The sequence below is a fragment of the Macaca fascicularis genome, chromosome 3 (genome assembly GCF_037993035.2).
Source record: "Macaca fascicularis isolate 582-1 chromosome 3, T2T-MFA8v1.1".
Lineage (NCBI taxonomy): Eukaryota > Metazoa > Chordata > Mammalia > Primates > Cercopithecidae > Macaca > Macaca fascicularis.
Window position 1 is genome coordinate 39180060 of NC_088377.1, and position 17195 is coordinate 39197254.

General features: G+C 49.6%; 1 long non-coding RNA gene across 1 annotated transcript in view; it reads right to left on the reverse strand.

Moving 5' to 3' along the window:
- Positions 1-17195, reverse strand: part of LOC135970051 (uncharacterized) — a 121691-nt gene that overhangs the window by 75657 nt on the left and 28839 nt on the right. The gene's annotated exons all lie outside the window — the stretch shown is intronic.

Genomic DNA, 17195 nt, shown 5'->3' on the forward strand with positions numbered 1-17195 from the left:
AGGGCCCAGGGCTGCTGTGGGTCGGGAAAGCCTCCTGACACTTCCCACTCCAGGAACCCCCATCAGCATCCCAGCATCTGGACCTGTGTCACCAGCCACTCCGCCGTGCAAGACAATTGGATTTTCAGCGGGGTGTGCTGCTTCCCTAAACAAAGTAGGGTGTTGTTACTGAGGAAAAAGGAAACAATTGGCATCCTCTGGGCAAAACTACGACATCCAGCCACCGGTTCTCACCACCCCAGAGATGTCCACCCAGGTCAGATAGTGTCTTCATCCAAGCACCACTGACCCAGAGTGCAGTAATTAGTACACTTTCACCAGAGTCACCCACTCCTTCACCTTTACACCCAAGAAAAACATGTTTGCCAGGCAAATTAGATGTCCAGGAGGTGTAAGGAAACCCCAAGCCTGCTTTAAGCCTCAGACTTTTGAGACCGTTGAGGGCCGTGCACACAAGAGCAAGGCTGCACCCAAAAGCTCTGCTCCTGCCAGACATCATGGACAGACCGCACGGCTCAGCCACATGGACCCTTCCAGGACTTCACGAGAGGGACCTCCGTGGTACATGCAATGATGTACACTTCGTTCAGCCTCGAACGGACCACGCCCTCATTACAGGGTCGGTGGTCCACCTCCTGCCATCAGCCCCCCACCTCACCGAGGGTCTGTGTCTGCATCTGAAATAACTTTACTGTTTTACCTGAGTACCAAAATGCAGCATCGCGATGTTTAAAGGTCTTTAAATATCAACACTCCGGGTGCAGTCCTTGTCACTTAAATCGCTCACTCGATACAGGCCTCACTCACAACTCTGAGGTAGCTCATACCTTCCCTACCTAACCAAGGAAGAAACGGAGGCATGGAAGGTGCAGCTCCTAAGGATTAGGATTAGGATTAGGATTCAATCTAAGGATTAGATTAGGATTCAAACCAGTGATCTTCGTCACATGCTGACCTACCTCTCAGGCTGAGATAACGTTCAAAATTAACCAGGTAGAACAGCGCTCCATAAATCAGCTGGAAATGGTCCTTGTGGATGGGCCTGTGGTTACTCCCTGAAGAACAAGACCATTAGCCCAAAAATCCACCTGTGTCACACTCAAATGCTTACATATCCAATTATTTTTAAAATCACCCAATCAAGCATGTTCACAACCATTTAGAGCCATATAGATTGTCTGCTTTGCTGACAATCAACCCAAGACCTCTGTCGGCAAAGAGCACGGTGCCACATCCAGAGAAGGTGGGACAGAGACACAAACAGGAACCTCTCCATCCCTGGGAGCCTTGCTCTGATGGGTCCGTGAGGACATGGTACAGACCGCGGGGCACAGGCAGATGGCAGGCCAGAAGAACGGGCTGCATTGCCGGGAGGCAGTGCTTTGAGCTCTAATGGATGGAACACTGCTAAACAGCGAAGGTGGAGAGAGGGCATCAAGAGGCAGCAAAGCACAGCCAGCCTCGGGGAACCAGAAGCCACAGGGACATCAGGTTGGGTGCTGCTGTTTGCTGCCCACCGGCTGGGGGACTGTACTGGGCCTGGAGGGACATCCCTGACACTCCCCACCAGATGCCAGGGGCACCCCCAGCCCCAAGTGAGAACCACGGATCCCATGGCGAATGAGGCCAGCCTGTGGGAAGTGGGGCTGGGACAGCTCTCCACAGCTTAATAGGAAAGTTGAGTTCTATTTTGTGGGGTTTTGGTCACGCTGATGGCTAGTCAGGGCTGTCCGTCAGGAAGTGATTTGAGGACAGACTAGAGAAGGGGCTGCCAAGGGCAGCAGAGCATTCGCTGCCTGGGTCCAAGGAAAAGGAAACAAAGGCTGGCGATGTGACAGTGGGGGGGAGCACAGAGGGAATGAACTGGTGGAGACACAGGGCTGGCCCCGCACAGGGCTTTGAGCAGCTTCCTGGGGGTCGTCCTATTAATTCTCCTCATGGCCCCAAGAGGCGGCTGTAAGGATCCCTCTCCTGAGGACAGAACTGCTCCAGAGCCACACAGCGAGGATCCACAGAACCAAGATCCGGGCCAGCTCCAAAGCGGGTGAACTTGACCCCTCACCCATGGTCCTGAGACAGGGATCGGAGCCCCCTGGACACACAGACACAGGAGCTGCAGGAAGGGGAAATAGACGCCCCGGACCAGTGGCAGGACCCAGGGTTTCAGCCCTCCAGGGCCACTGGGACCAGCCACTGCACAGGTGGACACACGATGCTTTAACCCACTCTGGGGGAAGGAGCCCTCACTCTCAGGGTGGAGATCGAAGCTCAATCGGGCCAGCCTCCCTGCAGGGCACAGCCTGAGCCACACATGATGCTGAGGTGCCCCAACGTTGGGGTGCTCAGAGCCACTCAGCTGAGATCGTGGTGCTTTCTGTAACCACCCTCGTTTCTTTATGGTATAGATCTGGACTCCATCCTTTGCAATGTGTGGGGTTTTAGGAAGAGGCTGGCCAGCCGGGGAAGTGTCCTGGGCTCTGTCCCAGTGATGACGAACTTGGCTCCCCACAAGGGTGGCCTGTTCACCACAGAGACCCCCGGGGACCACGCCTGCACCCACCTTGCTGAAGATAATTCACTTCTCATCCGTGAAAGAATAAAGCTAGACTAACTCAATTTCACGCTCACTTCCAACTTTAACAACTTGTGTTAGGAAATCAAAGACAAGGACTCTGACCACGTCACAAACCCAGGAAGCAAAACCCGAGACTAACGGAACGATGCCACCTTCGCAGTTCCGAGCTTTACTAGTTGTTTTTCTTTTCTGGTCTGTTTTTCTCTTTTGGTTTAAATAATTAAAGATCCTCGTTGACAAGAAAAAAAAATTCTCTATGAAACTAAAAAAAATGGTTCTAATTAAACATTTAAACATTCTTCCATATGCTTTATAAACAGTTGAAGTTACAGCTCTACTTACTGTTAAGTACTTTAACCAAATGAAAGATTAATTATACAGACTGGTAATTATAAAAAACAAGGCTACATATTCATGGCATCATGAATAATTAATAAGAACTGTTTGATTTCATTCAGACCAGGGATTCTGTGCTAATAGGCTCTCAGCTGTCTTGAAATAATGGTGAAATTTTAAAATTACTTTTGTACTTAAACGTGTCCGCAAAGTGAAGCACAGCGGCTAACATCCATCGTGGTGCCCAGCAGAGCGACCCGCCCTACTATGGCCGACATCCTGATTCCCGAGGGCTGCATCCCAGGGCTGTGCTAGTGCAGAGAACGTTCAGGAAACAGACCAGGTGGCAGGAGGGGGTCTTGTCCTCAAGGAACCTCATGAGTCTTGCTAAGGGGACAAACAGCGAGAGAATGAAACCGGCAGCCACGGAAAACGGACAGCGATGCCCAGGCCTTGCCATGCATACCCGCTCACTGGCACCTCCCTGAGACCCGTCTGGCACAGGCAGCGGCAGGGTCTGGCCCTTGGAGCGCAGGGATGGCAGAGCAGAGCCATCAAAGCGGGCGGCATGCCGACAGTGGCTTCTCCGCAAGAGCTCCTGGCTCTCAGGTAGCTGAGGGCTCCTCAATTGGAAATTCTGGCTGAGCTCCAGGGGAAAGCCGGTGGGAGGCCCATCTCCTCTGCCCCCATCTCCTCTGCCCCAACCCTGGAAGAGGGTCAGATATCAATGCTAACTCTTGTGCTGACTCAATTAATTCCAACAATTCAGAAAACAAACTTGCTTTAAGTATTAATTTCCTAAAAAGAACTAACATGAATTCAAATAATTCTCATAATTAAAATGATTTTAATTGTTAATTTAATTAAAACATCTCCGTTTTCACAGCATCATGTACCTTGGTACTTTCTCCTTATTGCATTTCCCATCTTCCAGGGCAGGTTTCCTTCCACCCAGAGCAGCAGCGACTCTGGTGTCTCAGGTGTTCCCAGGCTTCCGTCAGCCCCTGGGGGGCTTACAGTTCTGCAGTGGTCTCCATCCTCATTAATCTGCATAAGAACATCCGTCCGCAGGGATGTCCTGTGGCCACGTGGCCACATCTGACGTGCAGCTAAATGCTGGGCGTGTCGCCTGGTGACAGCAGATGACACAACTGTGGGCAAGGTAGCACCTCTGGGCGCCAACACTCTCGATGAGTTTTTTACAAGACCATTCTTTAATGGGTGAACCCTGACAGGAAACACTAAAGATTGTTTTTAACTATTTTTATATCGAGACAAATCTTTATCAAACGTTCACTCAATGCTAAATGTCACTTCTCCAGCCAACCCCTTTAAGAATACCTAAAACTTAAGACTGGAATGACGCTTTCAAACACATACTCTACTCATGCATTCTCGGGAGCAGAGAGCAGCTTAATGTTTTCACGATACACAGGCATGAAGTTTGGTGAAGGCATTTTAATATTTTTACCTGAATATTTTAATAAAATCAAAAGATCATTTTCACTCTAATACTCTACTTACAATGTAATTTTCCATTAAATAAACAATGTTCAGTAACCCACATGCTGATAAACTTTTGAAAACTTTAGAAAGCATTAAGTATAATCAAAGATTACTTTTAATTTTCGAGCTGGTAAGAGCCTGTGTCAGGGACCAGAGTTGAGATTGAAGCGATAAAAGCACGATTATTTTCTTAAAGAAAAGCGAAATTCGTAAAAGAGACCACGTGATTATATAAAGCAACACAGAATCCGTTTTCCGAAAAGGCAAACGTGGACCACAGAACACCAGCGTTGCCCGTGACGAGAGAAACAGTTAAAAGGAAGAATTCACGGTGGCCCAGCATAGATCAGGTGTGGGAGGACAGAGAGGTGATGAAATGATCCTCCTTCTAACTTCCCAGAAAGGCACAAATGGCCAGCACTGTAACTGAAGACCACGCAGGCACCAGCGTGAACTCAGACTCCATGGCCAGCATCGTAACTGGAGACCACATGGGCAATGGTGTGAACTCAGACCCCACGGCCCACACCGTAACTGGAGACCACATGGGCACCGGTGTGAACTCAGACCCGACGGCACCTGCCTGGGCTGCTCCAGCTACCACCAGAACCTGTTCTGCAGCTGAACTGGAAGCTGATTCTGGAAGGAACTGAGGAGCATGAGGACGAGATCCTTCTACCTCAACAGGGATCAATTTTTTAATTATTTCTTTCTTTTAGAAAACTGTTAATAAAATACTTTGTTCCAAAATGACCAGGATTTCAGCAGCCTCTACATTCCTTCATGTCAATCAAAGCTTTCAAATAAAAACTGGGGCCGCCTGTGTACCTAAGAGCCTGGGCACTGAACATCCAGACAAAACGTCCAGGGTGAGAGTGTTCACGTCCCAGCGTATGTGTTTGAAAGCAGGGAACTGAGATTATTCTGAGTTAATGCAGGCGATTGGGCCAAAAAACAAGGCACATCCACCTGTGAATGGGATGAGCTCCCAGCTGGCTGCGCAGAGGCTGTAGATATGAAGGAACTCACTTCCCTGCACACTGAAGGGCATCAGCATCTCCACGTCGACCGCACCTGGGCTCTGCTCGCCCCTCACAAGCTAGGATGACAGTGGCTGCTTCTGGACAGAATGTCAAGGACAGATGGACAGACATCCTGGACAGACACTGTACAGAGACCAGGGGCTGGGCAGGGGGAAGTGGCACAGCCTTGGGGCCAGCAGAGGCGAGGCCAGGAAGCCTCAGTGAAGGCCTGCATCTCCACATCCAACAGAAGCAGGAGCGGCCACCCAGTGTGGGCTGCAGCTGCGGTGAAGTGGCCAGTGGGACATAGCAGGAGGCCGTGGCCAGCCTTACCCCCAGCCCCGGAGGAGGGGCCCAGCTGCGGGCACTGCCCCAGGAGCCGGCATCCTGAGCCCCCAGGGAAGGCGGGAAATTGCCCCTGGGCACTGGGCGCTCAGGCTGGAGGTAGTGAGACCTTGAGGCCCTGCAGTCGGGGAGGTGAGGGCAGAGGTGGCCAGACTGCAGCTCAGTGAAGGGCTTTGTCAGGAAAGGCCCCCAGAGGCTGCCTCACCAGCCCGGGGGAGGTTACTTCCAGCCCAGAGGCTCAACAGGGCCCTCGGTGGTGAAGCTTAACCTTGTCCTGTGACAGAGGACCATCGAGACAGAGTCACTCAAACCTCTGCCAAGCTCTGCACCCAAGTGAAGTTGGTACCACAGACGCTGAGGCAGGCAGTGCTCATCTCAACTCTGTACAAGTGGTTTCTTTAGCCAGTTCTCCAAATTCTTAATGACAAACCACACTAAACGTGTGTTTTCAGTATCACCTATGCTCATAGCTATGTATAAAATATCACCAGGAAAACTAGGTGGTGAACCCAGGAGGAGGAAATCCCCAGGACGAGTCGAGAGAACACCAACGGACCGTTGGCTCTTCCCGGCTGAACCCAAGAACGCTTGGCTGGGCTCACTTCCGTTCTAATTTCCAGATTTATTTTTACTTTCCCACAATTTCATTATGAAAATGTTCTAACATATTTAAAAAGTGGAAGAACAGTACAACGAGTGGTCAAGTTTTCTCCACGCGGAGCTCCAACAACTGCTAACATTTCGTTAGATTTGCTTTCTCACTCTCTCTGTAGATCAGACAGAGAGACAGATTTGTTTCTCCTCTGGAGCCACTTGAAGGTGAGAGGCTCCTGCTGCCTCACCGACTCCTCAGGCACACATTCCCTAGGCATAAGGGCCCCTCTGCAGCCGCAGTACCATCATCGGCAGACAAGAACGATTTCAGAGCATCGCTGTCCAGGTTATGTTCAGGTAGCACAATCGTCCCGAAAACGTCTTTTCTATCCTGGCCACACACTGCGCCGAGTGACTCTCCTTCCCCGTCTTCGTCAGGGACAGCCTCGCACCCCTTTTATCTGTGATCTTCACTTTTCGAGAGTCCGGGGCCATTGTCCTGCAGAATATCCCCTATCCCAGAGACATCTGTTTCTAGGGCCATCATTAGATTCCCTACTATGCACCTCCATTCCCTGTAAACAGGAAGTTTCAGTCTCGAGGCACGATCACCTGTCAAACGCTTCTCGGCAGCTTCTGGGTGAGGCTGCTGGTTCACCAGGGGCGCGAGCTCCTACACCTGGTCACTGACAGCGCGGCCGCGACCAGCACCACACCCCGAATCAGAAATGTCTGGAGGGACCGCCGGCAGCCGAGACACCTGGAGGTGTGAACGGCACAGGCGTGGGGCAAGAACAAGGTCAAATCATAACGGAACGTCTGATTCCAGACAGTCCCACCTGGGTAAGATGGTGACATCTACCTAGCAAGTATCTGAAGCCAGAAACTACAACAGAGAATTCACGACCTGCCTTCGTTCACCCAGGCTGCTCTAACAACACACCACAGGCTGGGTAGGGGCTGGCGAACGACACAAGTTCATTTCTCACAGCTCTCAGTCTCAGTCTCAGGCTGGGAAGTTCATAGTCAAGGCCTGACAGGTTTGCCTGGTGAGGGCTTCCTGGTTCATAGACGGCGCCTTCTCACTGGGTCCACACACCGTGGAAGGAGCGAGGGAGCTCTCTGTAGTCCCTTTTTTGAGGGCACAAATCCCATTTATGAGACCCTCACGACCTCCTCACCGCCCAAAGCTCCCCCTCCTAGCACTAGCTCCTCGCGGGTGATGATTCCAACTTGTGAATCTTGGGGAGACACAAACATTACAAAAGCCCATCATTTAATTTTTTTAAAGGCATTTTTGCTTCTACAAAGTCTCAAGATAAAATGAAAAGAAAGAGGTCTGAGTCAATCCACACAGTTCTCCCAAAAAGGCAAGTGATCAATTGCCACCACTTTTTATCCGAGACCCGCTGGGTGCCCCGGTCTGCACGACTGATTCTAAATCGCCATCCTCTCCTCTGCCACTCAGAGGTCAGAGTCAGTCCAGAGCTTAACACCAAGGCAGAGCTGACTGAATGACACCAGCTAATCCAGTAAGACAAGCCAAGACTCCTGCCCAAGGCCTAATCCTTCCCCCAGGGAAACATGGAAGGGCCAGACACCTGGCAGCCCTTCCTTCCTGCTCTAAAGCCCCAGGGACACAGCCCCGCCAGGTGTGTGTCTCGGGCAACGCACGGTAATGTCAGCTGGGCACCGAGTCTGAGAACATGTTCCCAAGTAAAAATGAAAACAAGACTGCTGAGAAAAGTTCATGCTTAATCACCTCTGTGCTAAATTCTAAATGCAATGTTATTTCAGAGCTAGGTGGAAGTAATTCCTTAAAAATATATATATAAGAACAGTGACTAACAACCAGGGTGATAAGTACTCAATATGTGTTTGATGAATAAATGAATTTTTAAAATTTATGAAAAGAACACACTCTATTTAGGAGAATTCTATTTAATCGGACATCCTAACTATACAGTGGCTCCTTCGTGCTGACAGCAGAGTTTGCTTCAGTTAACTCAAAAAATGGTAAGTCACTCTAACAGGAAACCAAAAGGCTTTACAGAGAGTCAAATTATGGTGCCAATTCAACTGTGCATGGCAATTTCACCTTAATATTTAAATTCCTGAAGCACCATACTCAGAAAACAAGACATAACATACATAAATGCATCGCCTGAAGCACCATCATCTAGAATTTGACAAAGTTTGACTGTGAGTTTCAAGAAAAGGGCTGACGAGGTCAAGAAGTTCCTTCCCCTCTCCACTTACCTCCCATTTTGGTGACCAACTTAATGCAGAGAAATTCCTGTTTCAGGTTTACAGACATTGAAGCAATCCTGGTATCTATTCCCCCAAGACACCAACAGGCTGAAGTCTGCAGGGTGCACATATTGAAAATCACAGGAGCACTGGAGAGGCGGAAAGAGGTGCCCGTGAAGATGTCATCCTTTCCAAGACAGGCTCTGATTCTGCCTCCGGGCCCTTTTGCAAAAAGCCATTGCTACAAATTCACAGCCACCAGGAGGAAACACACAAAAGACCCCACTGCCCTCCTGGCTTCCCAGAAGGCCTCAGAAGAACGAGACACGGAGCCTGCGTGCAATCCTGGACCCTCCTCCCTGCATTCAGTTTGACGTGTGTCACTTGTTTGACTGACGGAGGTCCCACAATGGGCACAAAGAGACCGGTCAGGTCAAGAGGGTGCTGCCCGGCTCATGGTCCACACATGGGGATGCGTCAGGTCGGGAGGGTGCTGCCCGGCTCACGGTCCACACACGGGCACCCGTCAGGTCAGGAGGGTGCTGCGCAGCTCTCAGTATCAGCCACATATGCACATTCTTCACTGAAGCCACTGCATGAAGCCACGCTGGAAGCACTTTCTGGCAGGTTTAGGAGGCTCGTGTCCAAGGTCATTAAACACATGGCGAGCTCGCCTTGGAGGCATTTTACTTTGCTTATGACAATGAAGCATTCTCATTGCACTGAATAGAGCACGCTTTCTTGTTCAGTGCCTCTTTGAGATAGGCATTTTGTGCCTGTCTTACAGATTACATCAAGGCCCTAATACATTTAGACCCTTGTCTCAGGTACACACAAAGCAGCGGCATCTCTAGAATGTGTTTTGGACCACGGGAGGAAACCAAATCGCAGCATTATCCATTGATGTTGCTTAAAGTGTATTTCCAAATGTGTCTCCCGAGCCCGGCTTGTGTTCACGGCTTCCGCTGACCACACGGCATCTGCTGGGCACTCTGTGCACTTTCTCCCACACTCGCCACGCCTGTGGTCCTGTGCCTGTCCTTCCACACATCCCCAGGCGGCTAAATCTCCCACACTCACCACGCCTGTGGGCCTGTGCCTGTCCCTCCAGGCCTCCGCACCTACCACGCGGCTAATGCACACCTCCCACTGGCGGCAAGTGCCTGAATATCCCCACGGCTGGAGGGGCTCCGGGTAGGTTCTACAGAACCCACAGACAGGCATGGCCACCCCGCCCACGGCCACCAGAGGCTTTGCTTTGTCTCTAGAGGTGCCTTCGATGAGGCGACATGGCAGATGACCCAGTGTTAGGTAATTAAGACTCAGGAAATCACGGCGGTCCTACCTTTAGAACTCACCTCTCTCCCCAGCACTACATCGCAAAGGGTGGGTCGCCAGAGCTGCGGAAGAGATGCCCAAGGCTCCCTCCTGCCCTGACAGGCTGGGACACTGCTCCCCTCTGTTGGTTTCTCACCGCACCTCAATAAACTGAGCTCACAGCAAGAGGCGGGCATGGGCTGAGTAGAAACACACAGCAGACCCCGGGTGGACAGGACGGAGGACAAGGGTGCTCACGGAGACGAGGGTGTGCCCCAGGAAGAAGGTGCATGCGGGGTAGTGGGGGCACGGGGGGAAGAGGGTGCACAGGCTCCGAGAACCTGGTGGCAGCAAGGCCGGTCAAGGCGGAACTCCAACAGAGGCAGCAGCAACGGTGTTGGGCAAGTCACAGAGAAAGCACCACCCAGAGGGGCTGCAAGAACCAGCAGCGACCCCAACCAAACATGCTCATCGGACTGGGCACACACACACGCTGTGGACACGTGTGAATATGTTCCAATTAACGTGATGTTACATAATAATCAACAATGTTAACCCCACGACTTCATTACATGGCATCTGGCACATTGAGACTTTTTATTCTGTCTCTCTTCCTATACAAAGAAGTGGAAAATAGGTCCAAGATCATTCACAACAAATTATTGCTAATTGCAAAAAAAAAAAAAAAAAAAAAAAAAAAAAAAAAAAAAAAAAAAAAAAATTCCTACCCTCACCTTGGAGGATCTCAAGGCAACACCTCGTTCTTTGAGGTCATGGATTGGACGCTCTCCGGACCCCTAGGTGGATCTGAAACTGCAAGGAATCCCCAAATGGGCAGTTTTGGGGCCAGCACGGATGCCAGCCATACATCCTGTCAGGTCTTGGCAGGTTGCTCCGTGACCTTGGCTGGTTCACTAACCTTTTCTTGCACTCAGAACCCGCCAGGAACGAGGGCACCGGCCCGCACGTCTCTGCTCCCAAGGCTACATCCCCTATGTTCTGCTGCACTCTGGGTTCCACGCCTTAGATCCCAGGCACCTTAAAGTTGACGTTTCCCCACCAGCCCTCATGAAGATGATACTCAGATAACGTCCTTCCTCTCCCACCTGGTCAGTACCCAGGGAGAAAGGAACCCGGGTCTCAGTTTGATTTTCTGCCAGTCCATCAAAAAACAGCTGGCCAGCAGCACTGGTGCACAGCACTGCCAGGTTACCCGTGAGGAAAATAAAGCAAAACGAGATATACTCAGGTCAGCTGCGGCAAGTGCTTCCACATCCCTGCTCCAACAAGGAAAGACAGGAGGCCGGGAGTGTGGCTCACACCTCTTGTCCTTCCTTGTTGGGTCAGGGGTACAGAAGCATTTTGGGAGACTGAGGCAGGACAAATGCTTGAATTTGAGACCAGCCTGGGCAAAATAGCACGACCTCGTCTCTACAAAAAAAAAATAATAATACAAAAATTAGCCAGGTGTGGTATCGTGCCTGTAGTCCCAGATACTCAGGGGGCTGAGGTGAGAGGATCACCTGAGTCCAGGAGGCGGAGGTTGCAGGGAGCCAAGATTGCACCACTGCACTCCAGCCTGGGCATCAGGGTGAGACCCTGTATCAAAAGAAAAAAAAAAGAAAAAAAAAAGAAAAGAAAGAAACACAGGAGACCACTAATAATTCCAAATAGTGCCTGCTAATTTGAAATCTTTTCCAGATATGGTGAAGGAAATCATTTTTCTTCCTACACCCATTCTAAGGAAACATTTCTCTTTTTCTGCTATACAATTTGATAAGCTGCCATTTCAGATCCTGGCCTCTTTAAGCAGGACTTGCTGGAGTGCTAGCAAAGCAGCGCTCTGAAATCTCAGCATCCTCAGGCCCACCTGGAGGGCAGGTGAAGGATGCTGGGCCTCCACCTCCAAAAGTCACACTGGGGTGGGGCAGATCTGGGGTGAGGCAGGGTTTGTACTTCTAATGCATTGCAGTCTAGGGCCACACCACCCTAAACACGCCCATCTCATCTAATGCATACCAGAAGGAGAAGCCACTTGGGGCAGGTCACAGAGCAAGCGTCCAGGCACCAGGTCACCAGTTGTCTATTTAAATGCAAACCCGTCAAACAGCTTAAGTCAAACAGGTTCACCCTCCTAACACATTGGTCAACACAGCTAGTGATAAATATCACTGCTGTTAGACCTTCTGCTCACTGATGACCAGAGCAATGGCCTGAAGCATCAAAGCTGAAGGGTGTGTGCCACGGTCAGGGCTCTGCACACCCCCATCCCAAGCCATCTCACACAGGTGCCTTCACCGGCACCGGGGTCTCACAGACCAGCTCCACACTCACACTTACTGGGACGCAACCACCCTTTCAGCCCTTCATGCGTCTGTACCCTATAGCAGTGTTCAAGGGAGGCTAATTTAAGAAAGAAATGTAATATGGACATATGTGAACCCTTCCTCCATATCCACTGAGTGGCCGTCCAGAAACGGAAATATTAAAAAGAAAAAGAAGATTTAAGAATCAAACACAGGGCCAGGTGCAGTGGCCCATGCCTGTAATCTCAGCACTTTGGGAGGCCAAGGCGGGTGGAACACATGGGGCCAACAGTTTAAGACCAGCCGACCAGCATGGCAAAATCCTGTCTCTACTAAAAATAGAAAAATCAGCCAGGCATGGTGGCACATGCCTGTAATCCCAGCTACTAGGGGGGCTGAGGCAAGAGAATTGCTCGAACTGAAAGGGAGAAGTTGCAGTGAGTGGAGGTTGCAGTGAGCCAAGATCATGACACTGCACTTCAATCTGGACGACAGAGCAAGACTCCGTCTCAAAAAAACAAAAACAGGCCAGACACAGTGGCTCACGCCTGCAATCCCAGCACTTCAGGATGCCAAGGCGGGTGGATCACAGTGTCAGGAGATCGAGACCATCCTGGTTAACACTGTGAAACCCCGTCTCTACTAAAAATACAAAAAATTTAGCAGGGCGTGGTGCAGGCACCTGTAGTCCCAGCTACTCGGGAGGCTGAGGGAGGAGAATGGCGTGAACCCAGGAGGCGGAGCTTTCAGTGAGCCTGGATCGCGCCACTGCACTCCAGCCTGGGTGACAGAGAGAGACTCCATCTCAAAAAAAAAATAACAACAACAACAAAAACACAGAAACTCGTGGAACAAGTCCTTGCCCCACTCCATGTCAGCTGTGCTGTGCCACCCAGGAGCATGCCAAGCTCAGAGTCATCCACCTGCCTTGCGTAAACGATGTCACTACTCGAATCACAGAGACTGAGATTCCCTAGCCCTCGCCATGTGCATGTCACTCACAAGTAGGCATGAGGACCCCTGCAATTCACAGGGAATCCCTCTGGCCATCCGATGACCATCCATTCATAAATAAAAAGCATTAATTCCTGCTGGGTTGCAGAGGTGCACACATCAATACGTGTTACTGTTCACAAATGTTCCACTTGAGGATGGAGTGACGTTACGGAATTGGGAAGAACTTCACAGACATATGAGGGGTGCATTTAAGGAAAACGTGTAAGGAAAAGGTGAGAAAATGGAATATGCTAACCTCTGTCTTTTCATCACCCTCTAAATCTCATGATTCCAGTTCTGTTCATTCTGCAGTGAAAAATAACAAGTGATTCACATTGAGACACAAGGTGGCTTAGGAAACTCTGTCTGTTTTACAAAGATGAACAATTTAGAAGATCAAGATTCCATGAACCTACTTACTTAAAGAGATAAGAGAATGGGAGTTACACATCAGCTTACCAAGGCTGCCCCGAAGTCCAGGAGCCCCTTAGGAGAACAGAGAATGTGCAGCCTCCACAGACCAATGCAGGTGGCTGGGCCCAAGAGTGGGGACAGGGAGGCTGCAGGAGGCTTGCAGAGGGAGCTGTCCTGCCAGCCTCTTGCAGAAATTCCTAATTAAACCGTGACAGCAACTCTGTTTAGTGAATTGTCTCCTGGTTACTAAGAAGAGTGAAGCTGTTGAAAGCCTACAGCCAACCCTCTGGATAACAGTTGAGATGTATTTTAGAGAAGGAAATCATCCTGTCACAATCCCAGACCTGCCAACAGCTGCAAGCACGTCCTGGGAGTGCGGCTTCTTGCTCTGTCAGCACCAGAGCCCACCGTAGAGCCACACGGGTTCTGTCCAACGTTCCCACTTCAGGGAGTCTGGGCAGGTGCAGCTGAAACACCCAGGGGGCAACCCCCACCCCCACTTCTCAAAAGTACATGCAGAGGCAGACAGAATGAAACATGGCCCCCAAACCTCAGACGTATGGTTCAGCAACATGGTCCACCATAGAGCCACATGGGCTCTGCTCGACGCCCCCAATTCACAGAGTCTAGGCAGGTCCAGCTGAAACAGCACCTGGGGGGCAACCTCCAACCCCACTTCTCAAAAGTACATGCAGAGGCAGACAGAATAAAACACAGCCCCCGAGCCTCAGACATAAAGTTTGGCATGGGCATCTGTGAAACAAGAACAAAAGTCGCATGGGAAAGTGAGCACAAAAATGAAAAAAATAACATAATTACAGTGAAGATGGATGAGATGGGGAGGATTGTGAGGAAATTGAGAAAGGGACTGAGGACCTGAAGGGGCACATAAGGGGTGGACATTCCCGACAAGGTAACAAAAACAACTCTGGATGAGGTGGGACATCATCTTCATTATGGAAATAAAGGGGAAAAGCCTGAAAACATCAGTTTCCTACCATGAAGTAAAAATCAAACTGGCCTCAGACTTCTCCTCTACAACACTGGATTCCAAATGATGAGGATGTGGCATCCGTGGGGTCTTGAGGGAGAGCTGGCACAAACATCCCAGAGCTGCCGTCTCCAGAAGCAGCTGAAACAGCCTCAGATCCAGTAAACTCTTGTCTTGAAAAATCTATCAGTGTACACCCCCCTATCAAAGGGGCACATGGCTGCAGGGTTTGTGGTGTAAGGCGATTTAGAAATCTTACTCTGTGCAGACCCTAAACTTGGGAGGCTGCTAGTCACACCCTGGGAGGACCTCAGCCAGCGGGAAGCCCTGTGCCTCCTCTCTGCTCCATCTCTAAAGCCAAGAAACATTTTATGCATAAAATTACGTTATTTCTAATTTGTTAAATTGTATATATTAAGTCCACAAAGAGACCAAGAAAATGTATAAAAACATTGATGACTCCATGGTGGTATTATAATTAATTTTTAAACAAAACTTGTTGTCTAAATTTTCCAGACTGAAAAAATACTCTTTTTAGCAAGAAAGGTGCTTTTAAAGTCACCATAAACAATTATATATCCATCCTACGAACGTGGTCTTAAAATAAAAAGTGAAGAGCAAAAACAGCAGAAGGAAGTGCATGAATATGTTGATAACGTTTATCTCTGAATGGGGGGGGGGCTGTTTTGTCTTCCATTTCCCTATGTTTGAAGTGTCACCTCTGTAATGTAATAATAGAGCAAACACAACAGTTGAGGAAACACTGCTGCCCACTAGGACATAAACCAAGTCTCCTCCAAAATGCTGCGACCCCAACCTCTGATTTTATCTTTTAAATCAGCTAGGTTTTCTCCCCTAAAAAGAAGCATATTGGATCATTACTCTTTAAAGTTAGGTGACTTAACAGGCATACAGACTTAAACACCTTCTGGAAAGGTGATGTGTCACGTTTAACTAAGATTTGTTTTGTTCTGAAAAGAGCAGGGGCACGTTCCCAGGTGAGGGGACTCCAGGAAACACTGGCTGTGTCCGATGGGCCCTCAGCTGGAGAAACAAGTGCTCGACGCCTCCACCCTCCACCTGGACTCAGCAGGAAAGGGGTGCAGAGCTGAACACAGACTCGTCTATAAAAACCCCAAGGGCTGTTTCCAGGAGCTACTCACTGCCCGGTGCCGCCGCACCCTGCCCCCCTGTGCAGGTACCGGAGCTGCTGTCCAGCCTTCCCCAGGCTCTCCACGCCTCCTTCCACCCCACGCCAACCTGCACCACCCAACTCCCCACCGTCACTTACTGACCACCCGCCTCAACTCCCGCATAGCCTGGAAACTGCAAAGCTGCCTGGTAGCAAGAGGGGACGGGCAGTGACCGCACCAGCCAGGTGGCACCTGCTCCCACCAGACTGCAGGGTCACAGCGCCTGCCTCATGGAGCCGTTGTTATGCACAAGTACAGTGGGAAATCAATGCAGCTTTAGCTTTACTTTGGTGCTAAATTAACTTTATAACACTTGGTTATAACATACATTAATTTTTACAGCAATTACTAAAATAACAACTCATAATGCGTTCATTTACCATATTCAGAAAAGCAACTGAAAAACCAAACACACAGCAGAATTTTATAGGACTGTAGTAGTTTTTGTTAGGCTGTCAAATTATTTTAAGCTCAAAATTAAAGTAATTAAATCTGTGACTCTCAACTGGGGGAGGTGGGCACACACAGAGAGGGGAAGGTAAAATCCTTTTTTTCTTCCAAACCTCACACAGACCCACTCAGCTGGTAATTTCCATTGCTGGAATTATGTCCTGCTCCTTACGTTAAAAACAACTGCCTTCATGCCTATTAAAAATAATGTTTCTTCCTTTCCTGAGTGATTGTGAAATGAGCCATGGTGGCAAGGTAGGCACGAAGAGAGGGAAACTGAGTCCATGTCCACATTTGATGGTGGGCGAGAACAGAAGGAAATTGAGTCTACATCCACATTTGATGGTGAGTGAGAACAGAAGGTAACTAGGTCCACATCTATATTTGATGGTGGGCAAGAACAGAGGGAAACTGAATCCGTGTCCACATTTGATGGTGGGCAAGAACAGAGGGAAAGTGTGTCCAAGTCCACATTTGATGGTTAGCCAGAACAGGGGGAAGCTGGGTCCACGTCCACATTTGATGGTGGGAGAGAACGGGGGAAACTGGGTCCACGTCCACATTTGATGATGGGCGAGAACACGGGGAAACTGGGTCAACGTCCACATTTGATGATGGGCGAGACCAGGGGGAAACTGAGTCCACATCCACATTTGATGGTGGGAGAGAACAGGGGAAAACTCGGTCCACGTCCACATTTGATGGTGGCTTTTAATGCACTGCAGCCTATGTCCCCTTGACCTTCATGAATTTTCAGGTAGTAAGAAAGCAATTTTTCTTATTGGAAAGGAGAAAACTAAGTGGCTGCAAAATAATATAATTTCCTTAAAGCAAAACAACAGAGAACCAACTTTGACTTTTTCCACATTACCCAGTAATTCTAAGACTCAGGGTTTTGTC